This window comes from Miniopterus natalensis, chromosome 6, assembly GCF_054644295.1.
Source record: "Miniopterus natalensis isolate mMinNat1 chromosome 6, mMinNat1.hap1, whole genome shotgun sequence".
NCBI lineage: Eukaryota > Metazoa > Chordata > Mammalia > Chiroptera > Miniopteridae > Miniopterus > Miniopterus natalensis.
In genome coordinates, this window is record NC_142086.1 from 61,848,011 (window position 1) to 61,874,837 (window position 26,827).

The following is a 26,827-nucleotide window of genomic DNA, read 5'->3' on the forward strand; positions in this document are numbered from 1 at the left end:
TGAATTGTGGTCAAGAGAAGAGACGTATACCATGGAGATATAAGTGAGTTTTGGAGTCAATTTGGCTGAAGTTCCAATCCTATGATGTAATTTAGGTGCCAAATGTGAGCAAGTACCTTAATTTTTCTGATGCTTAATTTCCTCATTTGATAATAGGATTTACTACAGATTGCTTTCAAGATTAAAAAAAATGTGTGTAAAGTGCATAACTCATTGCCATAACTCAATAAATGTAATTATTACAAAGAGATTCAAGTACAAATATAAAGGCACATTTCAATGGCAACTGGTGGATCAATAATAGGCCTTCTTCAAATATAACAGGATCTTGAAAAATTACTAACATAGGTGAACTGACAGTAGAGGTATTTAAGATCTTATGGAGAAAATAGAGTTTGAGGACTATGATAATGAAAAAATCCACAAAACCTTTATCACTATTTTTACACTAAAATAAAACAATAAAGGAAGCTTGTTAAATAAAATGCTATAAATAATACTTTTACACACTAAATTATTGATGTAATTGACATTTCTCATCCCTCAAGTACTAGAAACTTTTCTTACTCTCCTCCCTCTGTAATTCTGAAGAGATTCTTAAACATACATTTTCTGAAGTTTCAGAAAACGTGCATATTAAGAGACTTCTCTCACCCATATTTGGCTCTTTATCTAAATGTTCACTACATTTTTTATTTTATGATTCATTGTTCTTGAATTCTATCTTCTAGGTTCTACCACAGCCCAGGAAGCAATGTGATTTTAATGGTTGAAATGAAATAAAACACATAACAACAACAATAACAACAATTTGGGTGATTTTTATTTAGCATATTTGGTATAACCAACACATTTTTCTCAAGTTTGCTACATAATAGTAAGGTTATAGAGTCAGTACATGTCTTCTGACCCTCTTGCAACTTAATCTATCCCCCTCAACTCTGAACAGATATGGGACTGTAGTTTTAAAGTCCTGGATGTTTGCTTCCACTTCCTTTATTCCTCTAAGGGCACAATACTGCTGTTTTCCCTGTGTCTTACCTTTTATATTCACAGCCACATTTTTCACTTGTCCAAATATGAGTGAGCCACAAGTCATAGTAGAAATTCTGGAATAAAAAAATTCTCCCAGGTACCATGAAGGACTACAGAATCAAACCTTCTATGCATATTTATATAGTTGCTATGTCTATGTTCTCTATATACATATTTCGTGTATATACTAAAATTCCTTCTAAGCATAATTCTCAGTGCAGGAAATATTACTAAAGCTATCAAGGTGTTTTGAAGGGTATTTCAATGTATTTGCTTAATAGTGCAATTAAATTCAGTTGGAAATAATATCAAAGATGGAATTTAGAATTAGAAAGGAAAAGAGAGCTAAAGGTGATAGGGAAAGGTGTAAATACTCATGGAATGTAGCTAATAATGCCCCTTGGGTAAAGGAAAATTTCAAAGTCACAGCCTGAAGCTTGTGGAGATTTTGAGAAAGGCTAGAGTAAGAAATATGAATGTCAGAATGACAATTCTCTAAACAACTTTCCTCATCAAGAAGAAAGGAAATATTTTAATCAACTTATCCTGCTAATTGCAGTAAATTGTAGGGGATTCCTTGGGAATGTTTGAAGTGGCTGAGAAGAATAATTCTGCATTTACGAGATAACCATGTGATAGGTGTGGTTTGACCAACCATATAAAGTGCCATGTGAGGAGTCCAGCTCCTCATTTAAAAACTGTGATTTTGCCATGGTTGGGTGGATCAGTTGGTTGGAGCATCATTCTGTACACCAAAAGGTTGTGGGTTTGATTTCTGGTCAAGGCACATTTCTAAGTTGTGGGTTTGATCCCTGGTTGGGGCCAATTGCTTATAATAAATCTCTCTCTATGTAGATACAGGTAAAGGCATATATATATATATATATATATATATATATATATATATATATATATATTCCATACACACACACACACACACACACACACACACACACACATAAAACAGATAGAGATAGGGATACATAAATATAGGTATCTCTAGATACAAGTATATACATATCTAGATATGTAAAGATCTTTATATTCTTTCTCACTAAATAAGCACTCAATGTGAATCACTGATAAGTTACTAGATTGTTAAGTTTTCTTTGAAAATATTGGGCTATGAAGATACAGTCATTAATTATACTTTTTGCTTTAAGTTTTGCTTTCTGGAGACCTACTAACCTTTAATAATTATCTGGGATTCCTATCAATATTCTATCTAGCTGTCTTCCAGCAAGTGTAAATTATACTCAGCCTTTGACTTTTATGTTGATTTACTTTGATATCCCTCCTTTTGACTTTGTTATATGTTTCCGTAAGGGCATTTCATATTCAACACATACGGTAGTATCCTAATAGACTAAATAAACTGTGTAATTTCGCCCCTCATATTAGAATAATAGTTAAATCTTAGAAATTTAAGGATAAGAGTTATAACAAGGAATTGAAAATTACAGAAATATTAGTCAATGCATTTCTAATTTTAAGCCTCTAGTTCATAGACAGGTATAAATATGCCTATAGAATGAAAAAAAAAAAAGTAAATATAATAAATACTTATTTTAAATGAAATTCTTTAAGTGGCACAAGATTAGGCCCAACAATTATTATATTGAGAAATGGAAAGATTAATGTGGGGAAACTGAAGACACTTAGGCTTTCTCGCCACCTTCTCCAGCCGAAGGCCGCAGTTATGTCAACATGATGCAGCAGAGTCATGGCAGATGCCCTGGTAGCTGACTGATGTCGGACCCATCGTTGGCTGAGAGCCGCTATTGCTACGGGCCCTAGAAGGCTGGCCCAGGACTTTCAGAGGGGTGGATTGTTCTCCCTGGGTGCCGTTTTGTTCCCCCTAGGTGGTTTGTCCCCCACGTGGGCCCGGCGGGCCGCCATCGGGAGGACGGTTTGTTCCTGTATGCCAGCCCTGCTGTCACCTGACTAGAGGAATTGTCTCACCCGCCTTCAGCTCCACGGTTTTTCTTCGGACTGTCTGGAGCCAGTGTGAACCTCCCTGGCCATGACAATTGGTGTAGTTTCAGCCACTATACTTGGCATAGTCCTCGTTATTACAATTAATAAACAATTTGGCCTCCACTAACTTAGTGTAAACCTTTACCAGCATTTACATTTTGACTTTTAATCTGTATAGATCCAACTATCACTGGCAGTAGACCCTAAATTCCTCAAGAAATGACCATTTTTGAATTTTCAATGCCCAGCACAATGTCCACAACAGATTAGAGGGGTTCAGAATGTACCTCCCCCAAATGGGCCACTTATGCACATGGGCTATTTTGAGCTGAATGCAATCAAGATCTTGCATCTCACAAGAAATGTTTACCTCTCCCTTAAAGAATTTAAACTAAGGGCCTTTCCCATAATAGTTATCACCAGAAATTTTTTATGACCTATCTATAGGACAAGATGCACTTTCTAATTATTGAAAATCTGCTCTTATTGTCCTGTGGATGGTTTTTCTTCCCCATGAAGCCCCAGGAAGCTTTACCTCATCCTTACCTCAGAATATCACATATACCTCATTTTTCTTTCCTGTCTCTGATCTTCTCATGTATGTAGGGAGCTCTCTGGCTGTTTCATGTATGTGGGGTTCCCATACACATGTATATAATTAAATTTGACTATATTCTCTTGTTAAATTTGGCTAGATTTAATTATTAGACCAGCCTAAAGAAACTTGGAGGGTTGAGGAAAGTTTCTTCCTCCCTCAGGAGATAAATAAATAAATGGAAAGCACCGGCACATTCTTTTAGAGAGCTCTCAGATACAAAACAAAACCTATTTACTGAAACATTAGACATTTCCTATGCAGTAAAAATCACCACAGTACATTTTTAGTGTAACAATGAAAGGTAGTTTAAAGATACCAAACTACCAAAAGAACAAGGCTTTCCTGAAATGTGATGTTAAGGTTAAAATACCTCTGAACTTATAACATCTCAAAGCAATTGTTGTAAACCTCAGGGCACTTCTGAGCTCTTCAAAGCTCTCCAAGATTTGCTACCATTGATTATAATTTCATCCAAAGGTAAGGAGAATCTTTTTTCCTCACCATTTTTTTTTTTAACTTTTTTCAGGCAGGTGAAAATGTGTGTGAAGTCATTCTTTTTTTCTCGCCTTTTCCCTCTTATCAACTTGATTCTATACTGTACTTATCTGGAGTTGTCTGAGCTCAAGTTCCAAATTCTGTTTCTGCTTATTTATTATATTCTTCACTGAGGAATCTTTGCTCAAATTGAGTTTCTGAAATGCATGACATAGGCAATTTTCATGGTAAGAAAATCACTAGCAAATACAGCCTTCTCTCACTTCTCAGGCACAGCAGTTGCTGATGTTAATGGAGCTAGTCATTTGCTTATCATGGGTGAAATAGATTTCATATTGATTGGTTTGACTCAGAACTATGGTATTCCAATTAAGATTGCTAAAAAGAACTATAGACTTACAAAAAAAAATAAGTAATATAAACAGAGCCACTTCAAAATAGAGTCTGGGCTGTCATCCAGAATAACTGTCTTGCACTGTCTTACTCCTCAAACCTTGGAATGTTAAAACTGGGCAAGATGACCTTTGAACTGAGCCTAAAGCAGCACTGTATTACAAACAACTGTTTGCAAAGCTAACAGAGAAGCAGGCATTATGACAACGTGACTGAAAATTACAGATATTCTTTAGAATTAGCATCTATGTTAGCTTATCTGCACCTATAGACATTTCTCCCTTCTATTTATGTAAGTATTCTCCTTCCCTTTCGCATAAATACCCCTTGCCTAACCTCTTAATTGGAACACTATTTGGGTTTCTCCCTGAAACGGTTCTGCTTGAATCAGTGCTTTCTGAATGGCTTTCTTTTGGATCTCAAATAAATGCTTGTTTTCTCTCTGTTTGGCCTTTTCTTTTGAGGTTAACATCTAAACCCCAAGTTAAAAGAAGCAGTGATACAATGGCATGCAGATATTTACACTTTGCTACAATTCACAAGCAATTACACATTATAGACCATGTTCAAGTTCAATCCCATAAAAGACTATACAGAGAAATGAAAGTGGAACTTCGAGTGGAAAAATTACATTTTACTGCTATAAAATTCTGTTTTACTTTAGCATCATTCATATATCAGCCATTAGCCTATACCTCAAAACTCAATGTCTCTGTGCTGTATAAAGTCCATTCTTTCAAAAACAACTAATATTCATAGTAGCAAACCTTCAGCACAAAATTCTCTTAAAGTTGATTCTGAAGTTCTCCCTCTAGAGCTCCTATTGTGTTTCAGCTGTTAAATGATATCACAGGGTCGTAAGTACACAGACCATGTCATTGGAGTCAGGGCCAGTAGGCGGCAGTAAGCACTCTTTTCACTTGCACTCATTTATATTCTGTCAAATATCAAGTTTAAGCAGAATATTGTGTTCCTTGTTAAAAACAATACCTTTTTTTTTTATATATTTCTAATGATAAAATAATACATTTTAAGAGACCAAAAAATGCCAAAAGACAAAGAAACGAAACAACCAGAAAACCTAGATGGGAGTGTTAGTTTAGGCAGCTAAGAGTTAACAAAAAAGAAGGGCCTGGCGGTTGAGCGTCGACCTAGGATCCAGGTGATCGGGGTTCAACTCCTGGTCGGGGCACATGCCCGGGTTGCGGGCTAGGCAGCCGATTAGTGACTCTCTCATCATTGATGTTTCTGTCTCTCTCCCTCCCTCTCCTTTCCTCTCTCTGAAATCAATAAAGATATACTAAAAAAAAAAAAAAAAAAAAAAGAGAAGGGAGCTACACTTGGCTAGGCTTGATTGAGTATGGAAGTTACACTTAATCAGGCTTAAGTCTGGAAGTTACAGACACCCCAGGGAATAGCTGAATCCTCTCAAGGGGATTAACATCCCTCCAGCCCCTCATGAAGGGAGGAAGGACCAGCTTTCCATTCTCCCTGGGGTACAACCCGTCCACTCACCGGATTATGGGGGGGGCAGGAGTAAACAATAAAGGGGGGTTCCTCTCTCTGCTGGGGGCATGCACAGTAGACAACATGAGAGGCAACATTTTGAGGTACGCCCGGAAGGAACCAAACTGGTGAAAATCTGGGGAAAAGACCAGATTGGATTTGGGGAGGACCCAGCACAAGCCCGGGAAGGATCCTAAAAGGGATTGGTTAGTTTGAAAGAAAGCACACCCCTTCTCGAGCCTGGGGTAGTACAATCAAAGCTAAGGAAGGCCCTCCGGGTGGCGCGCATTCCTCCACCCAGTCCCCTGCTCACGCAGGCTGTCTCTGCAGCAGCCAGGTGGCCTCAAGGGCGGGCCTGTTGCACTGCGCGGCCCAGGCTTGGCTGGGCCCTGAGTGTGGGCCTGGCTGCAGCGTCACAGCACTTGCGGAGCACACCCGGGAACGGAGACTGAGCTGGGAAGGCGGGGACAGGGGCTGAGCTGGGCTACGCTTTGGCATGCACTGAACTAAATCACGGCAGCTTCAGGTTCCCTGCCAATGCCAGGCCAGTGGCACAGAATCTCTGGGCCCTGGTCATCCTGGGCTTGGTGAAGACAAGACCTGGCTTACTGTCCCCGGGTCCGGGCTTACTCTGCAGCGGGATGGAGCTGAGCCATCCGGTCCTGGGTGAGACACCAGGCACCCGGGGCAGTCCTTTCTTACTGCTCCGGTAAATCTAACCAGGACAGCCTGTTCTCCTAGGCGTGGGTCCCCGAGATGCTTTTCTCCTGACTGTGGAAAAGCCCTATTTTCACCAGCAACAGGAGCTCACACCTTGATTAAAACTACAATGTTGTCATTTTGTTATTTAATGGCCCAGCAACCGGGCTCTGTCCAACCCTTTGAACCTTTCAAACTCCTCATTGAAATCCCTGAGGCTGAGTTTTTCAGTCAGGTCTAATCTAACTAGGAATATATGGAGACAGCTGAAGACCGCCTACTCGGGTAAAGACCTGAGGCAGTTATCAGGGTAATTCGAGCAGAAAAATTTCCCACTGAGGAAGAGAGACTGTTTGCTCAAACTATTCAGATCGGCCATCTATAATAATTAAATTCATTAACTCACTCCACTTAAGTTTGCAAAGGAAGACACAGACTTGTTGCTATTGAAAATACACACACAAGGCATCTCAAATATTTATTTGGGAGTTTACAAAATACTCTATTGATCACTTGTAAAATAAGTTCGCAGGTTTAATGAACTGTAGTTTCCAGAGAATTAGAAGAAGGCATCCCTGTGTGTGTGCATGCGTGTGTGTGTGTGTGTGTGTGTGTGTGTGTGTGTGTGTGTGGAGGGGGGTATAAAGATGGAAAATGAAGGCTAAACCATAATAAGTTGTTTCTGATGCTCTGAGATCTATGCCCCATCCACAAGGCCTTGCTGTGGGTGAATCTTGTGTGCGCACATGCAGGCAGCACACACACACACCATTATGACATCTATCAGTCACTAGAAATCCATATTAAAATTTTAATAAATTTAATGGTTTAATAATAATTATGATAAGAAAGCCAGTGATCCTTCAACATTAAAGGCAACAGACAGGTTTCTTCAAGCATATAAGACTTTAAAGCCAACAAAGTACTTATAAACCCTTTAAAAAAAACCAAAAAACTGCCCTGGCTGGTGAGGCTCAGTTGGTTGAGCATTGCCCAGCGTACCAAAAGGCTACCAAGTTTGAGTCCCAGTCAGCGCACATGCCCAGGTTGCAGTCTGGATCCCCGGTCTGGGTGCATTGGAGAGGCAGCTGATTGATGTTCTCTTTCTCTCCCTCTCCCTTTCTCCCTCTCCCTCTCCCTTCATCTCTCTAAAATCGATAAGAAATAAAAAATAAAATAATCTCTTTTATTTTTCTAGTCCTGTGGATCCAATTATTTTCATTGCTGTTCTCCAGCTCTTACAACCCCCACCCCCTCAAGGTGTCACTGTTACTAAAGCCACCGCCAGGGATTCATCATACTAGGTTCTCTCCACATTTTTCTCACCAATCACAACCATTAACATCACATTTGTTTACTTGGATAACCAAGACTGAACCCAGAAAAAAAGGTTTGATGCAACTTGATTAGGAGGAAGTCAGAAAGAACCCCAATCTGGAAATCAGTACTGAAACTATGGGGAGAAACTAGTTAAAAAGAAGAGGAATCTTAATAAGATGCCCAAATTTGAGAAGAATTTCTCTCAAGAACACACTAGATTGGCTAGAAACAGCACAAGAGGTGGAAGAACACCAAAGAAGCAAGGAACTTAAAGTTAGAGATCATAAGTGCCCAAAGCCAATTCTGAATTCCTATGAAGCAAACTACCCTATAAATGTCATGAATGTATCGGTAAGATATAACTTACTGAACCCATTGTTACTCAAGCTCAGGGCTCTTCAGTTGCCCTAAACAGGTTGGATATAATTGGAGTAGTTCAGATGGATTCAATCATTAGCCATCTCTCTCTCTCTAGAGAGAAATAATGGGCCTGTTTTCTTGGTGCTGGTGCCAACTGAGGAGATGACCAACAGGTAAAGCAAGTAGTGGCTGAATACTACAAAACATTTAGTTTGTAGTCTATTTGTATCTATGGTGATGCTGCTCTCCAGGGAGCACAGTGTAATTGGGAGAGAAGTTTGGAAATTTGTATTGCAACACCAGGAAGACTGACCTGTAGTGTGTAAGAAAATCAATAGGAGACTGACTTGTAGTGTGTGAAAAAATCAATAGGAGAAAAACAACTTACTTTTTCCTTGATGAATTATGTGGAATGCCTGATATGGAATTCACTCCATACAAGACGAGGCATTAGTTAGGGCCTGATAGGCAAACCTTAATGTAGAGTGCAACTTGACCAAAAGAAGTAAGGCGGCTTGCTAAAGACTCTCTGAAACATTATATATCTATAAAACAGCAGTGCACTAAAAACCACAATATTCTTCATATTGTGGATGTACATAATGGCGTATGAAAAGAAGATAAACTTAATGGAAACTAATGAAATAGACCTGAGTAAGGGGAAAATAAAATCATTATTTTTGTGAAACCAAAAGATATGATGACCTTATCAGACAAATGAGAAGACAGTGGCCTTTCATGGGTATCCATGGTGATAAGAGTTAACAGGAATAAGACTGGGTTGTAAATTACTTCCATCATGGAACAGGTCCTATTACCATTGCTACAGGTATGATTTTCAGAGGGCCACATGTTGAAGATGTAAAATTTGTCATCAATTATGACTACTTGACTCCTCAGAAAGTTATATCCATGTAATTGGAAGAACTGTTCACGGTACTAAAATACTTCCTTCAGACCTAATAACATAAATTAAGTAAGTGACTTTATTTCTGCTTCATGAAGGCAATCAAGCAATTAATTCCAAATTGCTTTAGTTGGTCAAACACCAAGGTCCAGGTCATTCTAGTAGTACAGGAGGCACAAAGGATGACCATAGGGCCCATTATTCACATAAAAGGGGTAGGTTTAGTGCCTTTATATACAGGGAAAATTATAACAGAGGTTACTTTAATCTGCTTAAGAGAAATTTGAGGGCAAAACTCAAAATGTTGTTTGGAGTAGTATAAATTACTTCAGTGCTTTGAAAGTTATTTTGTGTCTGTTGGTATACAGACTGATTTTAGGGCTGGTAGTTCAATAGAAGCTTATCAGAATGGTCACGATAGCACTCAGCCATATGAAATTAATGTTTCAAATATGCACATGGTATAAACAACCAGTTATATGCATATACTGCTAACTGTGGCTGCACCTGTGATTGGTATCTAGGACCAACAGGACATTCTCAGTAAGGTTTTGGAAGTATCTGTAGATGTCTGTTGTTCGTAATCACCCTTTATATTGGATGTTACCATATAAAATAGTTATTTAAAAAAAGCAGAAATGATTGCAGTGTAGAGGTATTATAATTCACTTTTGCTATTTAAGTTAGATATATCTCTACATTCCTGAAACAATTTTTAGTGGGTTTTTTTTGAGGGTGGGTATTAGCAAATACAGATAGTGTTTTGACAACAATAAATATAGTGTCTTGAAATAGAATAATTCAATGCAATACCTGGCCTTCTAAAAATATTTGAAGACTGACCTAAGTGGAAACTGCACTTTATTTTATACGTATCATGTTATACAAAACTTTGCTTAAGTTATCTGCACTTTTAAATATAAAAAATAAAATGACTGTCAAAATGTAAAACAAAATCCAGCCAAATACAAGATTACTCAAATAGCCTTCAGAAGTAAAGCAAATTTGGTAATAAAATTGTATTAAGCATTGACTCTATTTTCATTTTTAAAAACCCAGTAAACAGTTGAGAATTATTATTACAAAAAATATATCCTTGGAAATACAAATTACAAAAAATAAATACTAGCAATCAAGTTTTGGGGCTTAGTGGAATATGCAGTTATATGTTATTTTCAACATCTTACAAACAGGGATTTAATGGATGTCATCCTAAATTGAGACAAGTAGGAAAAAGTGCATATATAATAAATCCAAGCTCTCAATTTTTTTTCAGGATATTTTTTCCCCATAATATAATAGGGCTCTTGCAGAAACTAATATGCCTTATAGTCAAAATTAAATATAATGCCTCTTTTCTTAATATAACATTTCATTAAAGTGCTATGTATTCATCTATCTCTGTGCATCCCTATTCCAACTATATATTCATTGAAATTATTTAAAAAACCCAAAATTTAAAAATATTTATTCACAAAGATATGTGTACCCCTACGTTCATTGCAGCATTGTTCATGGTGGCTGAGACATGGAAACAACCAGGGCCCTTTGGTAGATGATTGGGTAAAGAAGGTGTGGTACATATATACAGTGAAATATTACTCAGCCAAAAAAAGATAAAATGCTGCCATTTTCGACAACAGAGATGAACCTTGAGACTACCATGCTAAGCAAAATAAGTCAGTCAGAAAACACTAAAGACCATATGATTTCACTCAAATGTCGAATATAAAACTGAAACTCATAGACACAGACAAGAGTATGGTGGTTGCCAGAGGGAACTGGAGTGGGGAGCAGTCAAGGGTAAAGGGGGTCAAATACATGGTGACGGAAGATGATCTGACTTTGGGTGGTGGGCACACAGTGCAATATACAGATCACGTATCATAGAAATGTACACTTGAAACCTGTATAATCTTATTACCAGTGTCACCCCAATAAATTTAATTTTTTTAAAATGGCACTAAATAAATAAATACCCAAGAAAAACATTTAAAAACCAACAACAATGTTTATAAAATCTTAATAATGATTACTGGGAAGGTAGCATTTGAGTTAACTTTAAAAAAATTTAATCTTTAAACTCCACTATTGATTGAAATTATTATAGTAAGAATCTATCATAAGGTATTGGGAACATTGGTTTCCATAAGGAGACAAACTCGGGGCTAAGGAACAAATCTGAGGAGACTGTTTACAATCTCTCCCTTGGTAATTTTGGCAGATTGAACCTTGAAAATATTTTAGTAATTGAAAAATCAAAAGTTAAAATTATTTTAGTGATTTTATAAATTTTATACACATACACACACACGAGACAGGTTTAAAAATATAAAGTCATTAATATTTAAAACCAGTTAAATTTGAGATCTAACTGTACTCTAAAAACTCTACAGTTATATTGTTATGTGGATATATCAATATAAAGCCCTTGGCAGAACTTTTTATAAAATAAATTCTTATGACTGATAAAAGTACACAAACATTGTTTTTCCTTGAGTAATATATAGTTATCCATTTTCATTTAGTTTGAAGATGCTGCTCTGATCTCCCCTTTACTCAGCAGGCAAAGCAATATCCAGTTCAAAATAACACACTTTTGAAACATAAAGATGCTGTAATTTGTTTAAGAAACTGTGCAAAAGTCTTATTCTTAGAAGAGAGAATAGAAATGAGTCTTCCTGCTAAAGGGTACTTGGCATGGGTTAGATAAACTTAAAAGGTGATGACTGAAGTATCAGCTGGACACAGAGTAGACGATTCAGGGGTATTTAAAAGAAAACAATTTTATAAGAGCAGGTCCATGCTCAGAATGAAAAACTACACATATTCCCACGAAATTCACTCACATTCCTCATAAAATAACTATACCTTGAAATAGCAAATGTAACTGAGATCTAAGGAAGATGACTCACCAGCTTGAATCTCAGTATTTTAAGAAAACAATTGAAAAACAAAGTAGCTTACACACCTCTGAGTAACTTTATAAAATACTCTTTAAATAAATTTTCAAAGTTTTCGTATATTTACAAGACCATGAACAGATTTATAAAATCTAGGAGTCACAAATCATGCCAATAAAACCTAAATTAAAAATATTTTTGATTTAAAATTATTTCCTGTGCACCTTGAGGATAAAAATGACAGATGTATAGGCCAGTGTTTCTGGACACATGCCATTTTGATTGAGTTGTAAGTCCTGCTCTTTCGTTTCAGTTCAAAGTTCTGATTTATAAATCCTAACTGGCTTTTTCTTCTATTGCTAGTTAAGTCTTTTGAAGTTCACATTTTCTAATGAGTTCCATAAGAGGTTTTTTCCTGTCTTTTTCTGAAGCTAAAAAAAAAGTAAAAACAAAAATCAACCTATTTTCTTTGCCTAGGTGCCAAAAGTAAGCAATCATGTTCAGCAGGAATGATTGCTTAAAGGCACTAACAGATTTTTTTCCTCCATAGAACTCACAGGGTAAGAGGATCAACTTCCCATTATTAGAAAGCTCTCTCTGCAAAAGAAAAGCAAAATGAAGCCAGAATTGGTATTAATGCATAGTACCCATTATCTGACACTTGTGACTTAGTCAGAAACCAATGTTCCTAGATGGGGTAAACGTGAAATGTGTTTCTGGTAGTTTCATCCAAGCACTATTAAGAAGCCAGCACAATTTCTAAAAATGATTAACTCTTGACTCTAGTTCAAGTTCTAATTCAGCAACATTTTCCTCTCTCAGCAACTCCTGTTCCACCAGGCTTTGGTAATTAAACGTGCAGTATGTTTAAATACTGAAATAGCAGTATTCCAAAGGTAGAACAAAATGATCTCCTTTGGTAGCATTTTAATAAAGAAATCACATATTAACAGCTCAGCATTGTTAGACATTGCCTTAGAAATGAAAAAAAAAAAAAAAGTAATTTCATGAGAATTTATCTGAGAACAATTTTTTGCATTATAACAATATAGTAACATAAAGAATTGAAATAATTTAAGCTCATTAAACAATCATTGGTTTTCAATAATTCATTCCAAAAATATGAGAAAAAACATTTTCTAAAATATTATAATCACTCCCATTATAGATAAAAGCTTAAAGTAGTTTGACTTTTGGAGACACAAATAATTTTCTCTTTAAAATTAGAAAATGGTAATTTAGTGTACATAATTTGATTTCTTCTAATGAGAAATTCTTTTTCTTTCCAAGTAATTGTAAAGGAATTTAGTTATTATTTTTACCAAGATACCAACCTTCTAGAGTCTTCTCTAAATAATCTGTAAAATGTACAAATCTCTAGAGAAAGTCTCATGTAAAAGGTATCTTGTGATTAACTCTTTCGGACAAATAAGAAGTCAAACCAAAACAGCTAAAGATTCACTCATAAGGAAATCTAACTTTATTATCTCAACATATAACAATGGATATTTCATGTTAGCATTACTTTAACAACAAATTCTAGTCTATCTGAAATTATCATTAAGAGGGAAGATAGGAGATGCTAGCAATTTAAAGTGAAAAGCACTGGGTTAAATTCATACAAAATAAATACGATTGCTGGAAAAGCATATACTTTTTCTTCAAATAATTTAGCTTTCCATGTACCCAAATTTCAGATATATATAGCAAAATACTTCAGAGATTATTTTAATTTCCCCCCCAAAATGAAATTAAAATTTTGCAGCAATGTATAGAAGACATGAAATAAGGGGAAAACGCTCAAACTATTATTTTAACTTCCTCAGTAAAAACTTTCTAATTTATAAGTCCTAAATCATGGATGGGTGTTACAAATTAATTTATTTCTTTAAGACAAAATTAAATAATGTTTTCCTGGGAAACACACTTAAAACTTCTTTCTATTGTTTTGGATTTAAATTTTATTAAATTTTTTAGTTTACCTATATACCAGGAATATTCAAAATTGCTCTTGAATTGCATTAAATTCTTCCAGTGACCTGAATTGCATTAAATTCTTCCAGTTACAAAGAAACATAGTTTTTCAAAATGCTGGTCAATTTTGCATGGATATTTATATGGGTCAAAAACAAGCAGGCTTTTTCATTATTCCATTGAAACAAACCTTATATGTCTTCTAGGACTTTTAAAATTCCTGTTAGTGGAAAACAGGAACATTATACAAATTATATAAATATAAAATCTAATTAAATGTATTAGTAATTTTGATTAAAACATAAACACACAATTTTAAAATTCATTGTAATATTTCATTTTATATTATTGATTGTAAAATAATTATCAAGCATCGAGAAGAGTGTTTGATACACTAGGCCGAATGTTTCAAATGAATGGTGTCTTTCATTGTAGCACTTGAAAAATTATGCAATTACATATACTACCACTAATAAAAGAAATTTTGGATTTTCTCCGTTGGAGCTGCCTTTAGAGTCATTCTAAGCCAAATAAGAAAATTAATCACATTACTCCAACTGCTACAAATGATATTTCCCAATTTGGTCATTCAATGTAGTTATCAAACTTGGCCTTAAAATATTAATATTTACAACAATGCTAATAAAACTTAAATGTAATGAATTTTTTATATGCCACATAAAGTATTGAGGATTTTATGGTTATAATCTCATTTGATTAATTTTATCAAGCTGGAAAAATGTTTTCATCCTCAGTGAGTAAAGATGAATATCATTGGGGACATTCTAAAAAAATAATTAAAGCTTTGTAGTGGAGCCCAACATAAGTGGCTATAAACAGTTTTGCATTGTGATATAATTTATGTCATAAGTGACCACTGGGGCTAAGAAAGACACAACTCTCAGGCTGTTGTATATTATTGTATTTTGGTTAAAACAGATTGTCATATGTTTTCAAAGTCCTAAGTTATTAATTACCCTTAATTCACATGAAATTCACGATTAGCAATGAATAAAAAAACTAAAATAATCCATACTTAGTTTAGGCTATACTTTTTACTGTCATTTACTTGCTTCACAGAGTTAGAAGACCATGGAGAAATATATGACAATAAGATATGCTTTGATTTTAATGACTCTTAATGAACTGTAATAGAAAAATCTGTTTTCTAAAAGTTCAGTTAAGTCCCCTAAAGTAGGTATTTTAAGACTCTGTTTCCCATTAGTTAAATGGGGATGATACCTAGCAAAAATAATGAATATAAAACACCTAATTCAGTGCTTGGCACAAAGTAAATAATTAAAAATAGCTGTTATTAATAAATATTGGCTATTAACAGTCAGAAAATTTGCATCTGAAAAAGAACATCACAGCATAAAGATGTAATACTGTTTTGTTTTGTTTAGTCTTACTGCATTCAAGTCCTTCTTGGTCTTCAGCTATCCATTATACTAAATGAAAATCTAAGGCAATCTGGTCATTTTGTCAAAAAAAATTATGTACAAACACTACAGATATTGCTACCAAGGCAAAACCTGATGAGGAGAAATTCATTGTTATAAAGGAGACAGCTATGGCGACAAAGGATCAGAAATCTTATTAAGATTTGTATACAGGAAAAACTTAATATAAAGCTACAAAAATGGCTTAAAATATTATTTTCTTTCCTCTCATTAATGCTTCCTTGTATTGTGTGATCACCATTATTTATTCTATCATCACTTAAATAAGATCAAAGCTCATTTATATGTAGTACAGACATAGTTTTTAGACAGGCTCACTTAAATAAGACCAAAACTCATTTATATATAGTAGAGCTGTGGTTTTTAGACAGTCTCATTTTTGTGCTTGAAAAATGAAAATATCTGAAAATGCAGTAAAAGCAGTCTGTAATACTAAAGTAAAATTACAATGCTATTCTTAAGGTTATCATAATAGAGCAAACAATATCTCATAAAAAAAGATTTGTGGCCATGGCATAAAACTTATCAAATACCACAATAGTTCTCTGTCTGATAGATACATAAGCCAAACTGAAGGGATATTACGGCATTTTAGTAACTCTAACAGCAACATGAGTTCTTTGTAAAGAATAAAGGTGCTAAAAAGATTAAGGTAATCAGTTTTCTCCATCTCTCTGGGTAATTATTAGAATAATAAGCTGCAACCAGAGGTCACCCATTGCCTCATGAAATAGTTCATCTGAAGAGAAGGTACTGTAATTCTTACCAGCTGAAGGAGAGTGTGGTATTAAACAATGTAATTACTGCAACCTTGCAGTGCTGTATGATCAGGGTGTGCTTTCTGCATTGCAGGCTGGACTATGCAGTGAATGCCCCCAAATTAATCAAAGGACAAATGAGCTATATTAACACAAATTATCTTTAAATAGAAACCACGGTAGATTTCAAGGGTATCAAAACCAGTACATCTAATAAGTCAGGTATTCTGAGTGCCCCTTCACAATAGAATCACAGGTAGAAGGAGAAACACAACCTCAAGTCTAACTTCATTAATTTGTAGCTGAAAAAAAACCCCAAACAGATATCTGAGGCTATGTGAGCACCTAAAGACACCAAAGAATCTTAAAGACAAGTGAAAACCAAGCTGTATATTTCCTAATTTCCAGTTCAGTGTTCTTCTGGCCATTAAATCTGGCATTATTTACCCAAAAGTTATGCTATTAGATCTTTGTGAGCTACTCTTTCTGTGCTAGCATCAATAAAATTAGTACTCTAAGAAACAATGAGAACAGAACACAACCCCATCATGAGACTTCAGCCATCCTTTCCATTTGCTAATCTCCAAATGCAGGCAAATAATAAACAATTTTGTATTTCACAGACAAGGAGATCTATTGAAGTGTTAAAATGCATGACAATTTGAATCTTTTGTTCATATTTTCATTCTCTGAAATATTGAAGTTTGAAGTATCTGACTCAGAGAAGCTCAATTTAATTCCTTCAGATTTTTCTCCCCTTCGTCCTTGCTAGCACAAACTTAAGTTCCACAAATTTTTATATAAACAAGAATATTTGAAAACTGAGGGTAGGTACACCAGGTCATATGAATTTGTCAAAAATGTATGCTCTATTATATATGTATGAAATCTGAAGATGGCTATAATAAGAATGAATAGATTGACTAGAGTTCTAGTTTTTTAATTGAATGCTATTATCATTAATATTATTTAAACTTTAATTTCCTAAGCCTACCTAAAAATAGGATTTGTTTTTTTATCCATCTACTTATTTATATTAAAATGTAATCTACACTACCAAGGTGCTAAAACTTCCAACTATAAGCTGAAACCAATATTTAAGGATTTTATATTCCCTGAAGTAATATTTCTATGGCTGCATAGTTACACTCCAGGGACTAACTCTGCTATCTACGAAGCTAAGATAAAGAGTAAAAGAAAATTTAAACTCGTTCAGTGGGCTCATGGTACATAAGAATGATGTTTTTCATTTAAATTTCAAATCAGAAGTTTTTCTTGTTAAATTGGTGCCTGAATATGCACAAGTTTTGGGAATAGGCACTTAAAAAAATCATATATTATCTCCTGGTTAGAACAGTTTATTTGGAAAATGTTGCCTCTATATTACCAGTGCTAAAAAAGAGACAATGAATTCATATAGTGTAACATGAGCAGTTATATACCAAGTATTTGGAGAAGCTTGTTCTAGAAAGAGTATCTTGTGGATGAATTGAGGAACCTGAGTTCTCCTCTTAGTTCTATCCCCTCACTCCAGACTTATTTTTTTATTTAATATCAGGTAGGGTAGGCCAGGTGGTCTCTGAGGCCCATTTCAGCTTTTTCTGAAACATTTAAGTAACACAGAAAGCAGTCTTGCATTGTGGAAAAAAGTCCTGGTCTCAGGAGATCTAGATTCTATTCTACTTTCCATAGTCAATTTTGTGACTTTGCCTAAGAGTCTCTTACTTAACCTATCCAAATTTCAGTTTTTCTTATCTGTAAAATAAGGATGCTTCAAGTGCTCACTCTGGGGAAGAAAATTTTGAAACTTAGATAATATATTAAAACATTTTTAAAATGCTAAGATGCTACCATAAAGGTAGCATGAACTGTAAAGGTATTAATGATTATTGTGCTATCATTCAATAATGTCAGAATTTATTCTAACATTTAAATTCATTGAGAACAGAAAGAGTGAAGGCAATACAGAAACAAAACAAAGATTTATATTTGCAATCTGTTTTTCCATGTATTTAGGATTTAACAGGCCAGCTTATAATTCAAAGTTGAATGCAAAGACTTTTAAGTGTTTCTACTAATTCATGTTTTTACGTTGGGAAATTATTATATCTCAAGTTCATAAAAATTGTTTTGAAGTCATAATGTGAAAAATGAATTTAAAAGGCTATCCATTTTCAAGTTAACTTGACTGTTTATACGTTCACAAGTAATTGGTTTAAAATATGGCCTTGTAACTATATACCCCATATCACCTTGCATATAATCTTGATTACACCAATTTCATTTTCTTATTGTAACTTTCAAATTCTACTGAGCTTACATCATGAACTTTGATGGATGAGCTAGACTGTTGTGTCTGTCTAGGCAGGTGTGAGATAAATTGCTGGGCAGGCTATGATCTTTGGGCAAATTACTCTCCTTGACTACAATATATATCGATGAAAAGTGTCAGTGTTCATATACACACTTGTCAGTTGCATTACCCAGGTGATGAAAATACAAGTTAAGGGACCATCAAAATGAAGAGGGAGAAATTCACAGTGTCATAGGAAATTAGTACAAGAACCATCACCTTAAGCTGGAAATGTAATGAGGTAAAACCTTTGGTAGGCTTTGAAGGGAAAAAAATTCAAAACATTTAGTGAAATTTAAGTAATTATATCTTTTCATCTCCATTCCAAATTAGTTTTACTTAATACAAATGAAAGTAAACACAACAATAATTTAGAATGTTTTAAGTGGGAAGGAGCAGGAAAAAAGGCTTATAACTTCATTTTAACAACTTTTGATAACTCATTCAAATTAAGAGCCATTTTGTTACTGTTTTTGGTTTACTACATAAAAATAGAAGCATTGATTCATTAGCTCTATTAAAGAGATCTTTAAAATATATGAATATTTTGTTCATACCCCTCTCAGCAGATGTACCATTGTGCTCAGGAATAAGGCATTATTCTAAGCAATGAGGATTAATATAGGATAATTTTTTTAAAAAGATAAAAATGGTCTTCCCTAATGAAGTACTTACATTTTTTATAAAATAATTTATAAAAAAGTTTACTGTTTATAAAATAGCCCTTGAATATTTCTGCTCCTTAATGAAAGCATGAATCAATCTTGAATTCGACCATAGAGTATTAGACACGTCATACATAAGTTATATCTATACTCTAAGAGAAAAGCAAACCGAGGCTTTGGCTGGGTGACTCGGTTGGCTGGAATGTTGTCCCACATACCCAAAGGTTGCAGGTTCGATTCCAGGTCAGGACACATGCCTAGGTTTTGGGTTCGATCCCCAGTGGGGGTGCATATGGGAGGCAACCAATCAATGTTTCTCTCTCACATTAATATTTCTCCCTCTTTCTTTTCCTTCCTCTCTCTATAAAATCAATAAAACACATACTTGGGTGAAGATTTTTTTTTAAAAAGCCAACTAAGCAAAATTCAGGAGGAAGCCAAATGATTCCCAGGAATTTTGTGTTTTAGCAAACTAACTCCTAACTAGCCTTGCTGTACGCCCTGAGGCCTACGAAGGCCCCTGACCCTCCATCACACTAGGCTGCTTCACGCTAGAGAACTGATGGAGGTGCACAGAGACGGGCTTACTAATGAGAGGGCAGGTTTAGGAGAAGGAATTAAAAGCTGCCAGAACGTTACATAACAGAGTGGGAAAATATTCAAAATTCTCCAAGAATTGCTTTACGGAGCCTCACTGTCATGCTCAACAAATTATGCGCTGATTGTCTATTTGTTTCTCCCAGACAGGCCGCATTCCTAGCCGCTGGGTAACAGCCTCAGGAGGAGACTTACTGTCCCACGGAAATCCTCAGTGCACATATCGCTTCACTTATCTATGCACACCCTTCAGGTCTGATACTCAACTCCAAAATAAGGTATTTTTTCATATTTCTTCTCAAAATTGGATATTTTTAATATTGCAAATACAACCACCCCAAATCAACAAATTTCAGAATAAAAAGTTTTATATATAAAATTAATTATCCTAGTAAATACAAAGTAAAAGTTATTAATATTTGCATTCGATCCTTCACAAAACTCTTGAAAAAAAATGTATATATATATATTATTATTATTATTTTTGGTAGGACCAAGCCATTTTATTGAGGGCCTTCAGGGAAGGGTCAGCGCTCTGGGAAGACAAGGAGATCTGATGTCCTCGGCCTGGCGGGGATCTCCCCAGCTTCACAGCCCGTGAAAGCTTGAAATATTTGTAAAGAAGAATTATATATATAAAGAAGAATTTTACTTTAATATTATATTACTCTTTTTCACCAAAAAAAAAGAAAAATAAGTTTATTTTTTATAATTAGTATAAAGTTTAGCAAAGAATAATACTTTTGAAATGATAAGAATATCTGATATTTGATAAAAATGGCTTTGCTTGAGAAGAATTTACCTTGCAGAGCGAAGAAGGCTGATTCTAGTATCACACACAGAAGGCACACATTAGCAGAAGGTACACATCCTTATTACCATCCCTGGTAATCCCTGCTCCTATCCTACAGACAAAGGATGATAGGTAGGTAGGTAGACAGATAAAATGAAAAATTCTGTTGTTCCAATTCTCCTGTAAACTTTTTCCATCACAAAGGTTATAGAAAGCTTTGATGTTATTTGGCATTATTTGTGTTGGTGATAGTCAAGAATAATAGAGAATATAGCTATTTCTGTCATACAAAGTACCTTCAAATTTCATAATGTTTTAAAAGAGTCTAACACAGTATCGTGATGGACTTTTTTCAGCCATTACAAGATTAATATTACATGTTGTCTTGATTCAGGCAGGCCCTATGCATAGCCCAAATCTGTCTTTGGCAGTACCCAGCTGAAAGCTGAATTCTGTTTCCTTGGAAACATGCTGACTAACACAGCATTAAAAGACAAAGAACCAAATGCTACATATAGAAACCTAGCTCCTCTTTGTCTAGCTAGTTGAATGAAATACAGCAATCTCAAGTCAAATGAAATTTTATAAAAAAATAAATTTATTTTAAGAATGTCTTAAGCTTCTAATTAAGACTTTATTAATTATGTTTAATACTGAAATCAATTCTATTGTATAGAGTTAAATGTTTGCTTTTTTCAAAAAAACTATAAAATACTGAATTTATCAGTGAGACCTACTGATATCTATACTATTTGCTAGATAGCAATCCAACATTCTAATAACTAGAACAGCAAGTAATGGGAAGTCAAATAAATTTGAGGGACTATAAAATGGACCTCAGGTTGCTAATTATCAAGAAATAGTAAACACTTTATTGAGTATACTCCTTGAACATGCAAGAAAGGAGGTGGCCTGATTTAAAAATCTAAACAAAATTTTGAATTTTCCTTAAAATGCTGTGATGAATTGAATCTGATATCCCACAATGAAAAAATCATGCTATAATCACTGGAAAATATTAATGTTTCCATTATACTTTTTTATTCACAAACTTTGGAGGGATACAAATATTAAAGGCTTTCTCAATAAATATATAATGTTACCTAATATTTATTGTTTATTATGTGTGAGGTATATGATCTTCTCAACAACCTTACTGGGTAGATATTATTATCATCAATTTTCAGATGAAGCATTGAGAGTTTAACTAAAGTTCTCAAAGTGACACGGTTACTAAACAATAGAGCTAGTATTAAAAATCATGTCTGTGTCCGGAGCCTTAACCTCCACACTCTTCAGCCTTAGCCTTGTAAATCTAGAATATAACAGACATAAATGTGTGCATGTATTATGTGTATGGACCTAGTATCTTTGGTTAAGTAGAATAAAGAAAATTATAAAACCTATGAAAAATAATTATTTGTGGGATACTCTGGGAAGCATTGCTTTGATAATTTTGAAGTTAAATGAAGACAGATGTACAACTTTATTTAAAAAATAACATGTTCAATTCAAATTACGACGAACTTTCAAAAATCAACATTGTTTGGAGGCATCCATACATTTTCTAGTGCCTATTTTTCTTATTTCTTCATAATATAATTATATACATGTAAATCAATTATGAAACCATAAAAAGCATTTCTGAGCTTAGAGAAAAGATTGTCTCTTGTAGCTTGCTTTGCAGTGGAAAAGCAAAGCTTTCTTATTCATTTTCTACCCCGCCACATGCTTTACTCATTTATCTAGTAAACCTTTCCATATTCCCCTATACCATCTAACCACAATCTCTACTTGAACAGAAGCAAGCAAGCGAGGTAAGGAAGCACCACAGTTTCAATCTAAAAAATAATATATCGCTCTTAATAACCAGTAAGTAAACTTATCAGGTTATTTTCCCCAAAGCCAGATAGTTATCTATAGAGTAATTAGCCACATTTGAGGAAGTCCTGTGAAAGTCTGAAAGAGACTCTACTGTGGGCCCTGTAATTCGGGCTGCATAAGCGGCCGCAGCAAGTGTGGGATGCACACATGAAAAGCATCTCTGAGGCTATGGACACATGATGCAAGGTTAATTTCATTCAATCTAGCAGTCCAACTGCAGAAAGTAATTTCAGAATCTGGAATGCATATGAAGGGTTTATAATTAGTCTCTTTCCTCCAAAGTATCACAACTATTGCCTTTAAGAAATGAACAAAAACGTATCTGTCCTCCTCAGACACCTATTAGATTGAATTCTTTGGCAGAGATTGTAACCCTGCAACAGTGGTGAAAAAGAAAATTCTAAAGCACTAATTAAAACCAGTAAATGAGCCTTCCTTTCTGATTTGTTCATCAGCTTCTCCTTTTAACCAAACCTCAATCAGTTACCACTTAGAAAACTTTATTCTGTTTAGGGGAAATCATGACAATTCCTTTTACTGTCTTCACTCTGAAAACTAGGTAAATATTATAACAAACAACAGTAAAATTATTTTGCACAAATGAAATGCTATTTTTACCTTTTATTTCTCTGATATTTATCTTATATTTGGAGAACTACAGTTGATTTTAGTACACAATTTGCAGTGATTAAATCTCAAATTAGTTTCTTAGGATTTCATTATTATTTATTCACTTAATTATGTGAACAATGTGTTCATAAAGACATCTTTTTTTAAAAATATAACTTTATTGATTTCAGAGAGAGGAAAGGAGAGGGAGAAAGAGAGATAAAAACATCAATGGTGAAAGAGTCATTGATCGAGCCCACAACCCGGGCATGTGCCCTGACCGGGAATCGAACCCCGATCTCCTGGATCCTAGGTTGACGCTCAACCGCTGAGCAACACCTGGCTGGGCGACATCATTTTTTAATAATTACTAGAATGCTGGAATTCTAGTGAGACTTAGAATGGGAACACAAAAGAGGGCCTGGTTCCCAACAGGAAAAAAAACCACTGTCTTTCCGAAATAGCTATCTCTGATCTTCTAGTCATATATCTTTGAATGGTGGGACAATGCCTGCCTCTGACTCACAATTTTGGCAGGAAACAAAAGAGATGGGAGTCAAATTCTCAGATGGTTATTTCCTCTAAGGAAAACTCTTATCTAATATTTAGGTTGAGAAGATGTAACATACTGAGCAGTTGATGGTATGCTAGACTAAAAAAAAATTGAGACTTGAAACAGCTATAGTATTAACTAGCTTTGCAACTTTAGCCAAATGACATTAGACAAGCCATTTAAAAATGTCTCAGCCATTTTATATGTAAAATTAGGGGATTGGAATTGACAGACTCTAAAGTCCCTTTCAATGGACCTAAGAATGCCAGTAGCAAGCCATTTAAGACATACAAAAAAGCATATTATTTATTTTCCTTTTCATATTAATTTTCTTTTCACAGGGAACCAACTGTAAAACCCAGCACCTATAGCAGTCATCAGACAAACCCTGAAAATAGAAAATAAGGAAATAATGGCAGTCTAAAGCAACATGGGCACCTGATCTGAAACTATGAAGTACTTTAAAGGAGCTTTTTTTTTTTTTAATACAACCGCAGTACCCTTTGTTTTATGATACTGAAGTCTTGTTGAGGTAAGAGAAAATGTCTCTTACTAATGAAAGTTTCTGTGATTTTCAAAGGTAATTTTCAAAACACCCTTTTTTCAGCAATTATAAAGAACATGCCATGCCATCCAAGACAAGAAGAGCATATGTGCTCTTTATTATTTAGGAAGAAATACACATAATAATAATTATGTGTGTTTTTAAACATTATAGTAATTTTGCATTGTTTGGCTAACTTCAAGTAACAAAGACATATATATTTAAATATATCTCCCAGGTAACAAAGATAGTTATATGTATTATTTATATATGTAATATCCAAATATTATATATGTATATATTATACATATATATAAAGAGCCAATGAAATATTGAAAAGTAGCATCATAAATTAAAGTGATGGTCTATCTTCCAATAAGATGGCTTTTCTTTTTCTTCCATTTCCCAATAGTAAGAATGGTATGAGTTTTACTATGCGTTTTCTCAACGGTTTTGATACTACTGTTCATGATACTTGATGCAAGACTGTAATTCTCCATGTCCTCTAGAGCTAAGATTACAACTCTAAAAGTTTGTGGCAAAAATATTTTTCACATATCTACTGCTGACAGATATTCCAGGAATAAAAAATATTCACATTTTTAAGTGTATAACACCATGAAAAATTATATATATATGTATAACATATATATCACACCTTTACAATCACATATAAAGTCATAGTCTGGATATGATTTTTTTCATTTCAAAGATGAAGAAATTTGAGCAATGATATAGTATTACTATGGTACATTTTAACAGTTCATTTCGTCTATGAAGCTCAAAACTCCCACACGGAATATGTGTTTGAGTGGGGCTGGGGTGAGGGGAGAGGTTGCTGCCAACAAATCTTAAAAACCTCCTTAATTTAAGCTCATATGCAAAATAAAGAACAGTGTCTTGAACATTTCACCCATTCTGACATCTGCTTTTTTCTTCACTGTTTCCTTCATTCAACTAATTAAAGGCCATGACGATGTCTGAGAAAAGGGTTAGTACACAAACGAGGCTCCACTGTTCATGACTGTGATAATTCCTTGAGGATTGCTTATTTGAAAAAGCTGTTGGATACAAGATAAGTTATATAATGATCTTCATTTTTATTATTAGGTTATTAGAATGAAAAAAAAGACAAATGGGCTGGCAACACATTGAAATCTGAAGTACAGTGTCCTGTTTCATTGCTTCTACTCAAGAACCATGAACTTTGATAGAAATAAGGATTTTATGTCATGAGCAATCATGGCAGTCAAAATCCAGAATGCAGTTTTGCTTCTCAAAAACAAGTTCCTGTTTGTTTTTGCTAGCTTTGCTTGTGCAAGGTATTTAAGAATCTATGGAATAGAAAATGAATTGCATACACTGTTGTGGAGAATTATACAAACTTTGACTTGCTGAAAGGCTTACATTTAATATTTGATACAAAATTTAAAATGTGATAAGCAGCCCTGGCTGGTTTGGCTCAGTGGTTAGAGCCTCAGCCCACAGACTGAGGGTCTCGGGTTTGATTCTGGTGAAAGGCAAGAAGCCTCGTTTGCAGGCTCGATCCCTGGTCCCAGTTGGGGCTCCTGAGGGAGGCAACCAATTGACGTGTCTCTCTCACATCGATGTGTCTCTCTCCCTTCCTCTCTCTCTGCAAAAAATGCAAAAAATACCCTCGAGTGAGGATTAAAAACACACACATGATAAACAAGAACCTGAACATATCACAGAGCTTTGCCAGAATGCTAAGAAATGGATTGGAAATATTTCAAATATATGCACTATGGCATGTTTAGTCTCCATTTTTTAAGGGATAAAAACATATTCATACCTTACAAAAATCTTTTGGGCTATGGTGAAGGACTTTACATAAACTCAACAATATTTCTATTATGTTGTTCTATGTATCCCAAGTGACTGTTGCTGTCCTATAATAATAAAAATCCTCCAAACTCTCTTTTTCTCTGGATTAGCTGTATAAAAACCTCTGTGAAATGAATTAGAGTGAAACCAGCCAGTCATTTTCCACAAAGGTTCATGTGAGTAGATTGTATTATTTAATCATTAAATGCTATATGTACATTCAAACCCATAACATTGAATAAAAAGACTTAAATCATATGACAAATATTTGGCAGGAGCCGTACTTATATTGCCCTTGAAAAGTTATTTTGATGTGCACATTATACTCAAATAAAAAGTTTTGTTGTTGATTTTGTTCACTATACTTTGTCACTGATTCAACAATTTTCTTCCATTATCAAGAAAAATGCCATTAAGCTAAAGGTAGTTACAATTTTGATTCAGTGAAGTGCATGAATTACACAATATATTAAGTAAATATTTTCCAAGAATGAAAAAAAATCACACACATTCAATATTCAAAGGCTATTTAAGTAATACTACAGACATTGTAATAAAAACTTCTACAGCCCGGCCGGGTATGGCTCAGCGGTTGA

At 34.6% G+C, this 26,827-nt stretch overlaps 1 protein-coding gene and 1 pseudogene across 3 annotated transcripts in view; one reads left to right on the top strand and one right to left on the bottom strand.

Annotated features, from left to right (window-relative positions):
- The window catches only part of NAALADL2 (N-acetylated alpha-linked acidic dipeptidase like 2), a 910,351-nt gene that overhangs the window by 79,230 nt on the left and 804,294 nt on the right, over positions 1–26,827 (bottom strand). The gene's annotated exons all lie outside the window — the stretch shown is intronic.
- LOC148092931 (putative ATP-dependent RNA helicase DDX5 pseudogene) lies at positions 6,646–9,837 on the top strand (annotated as a pseudogene).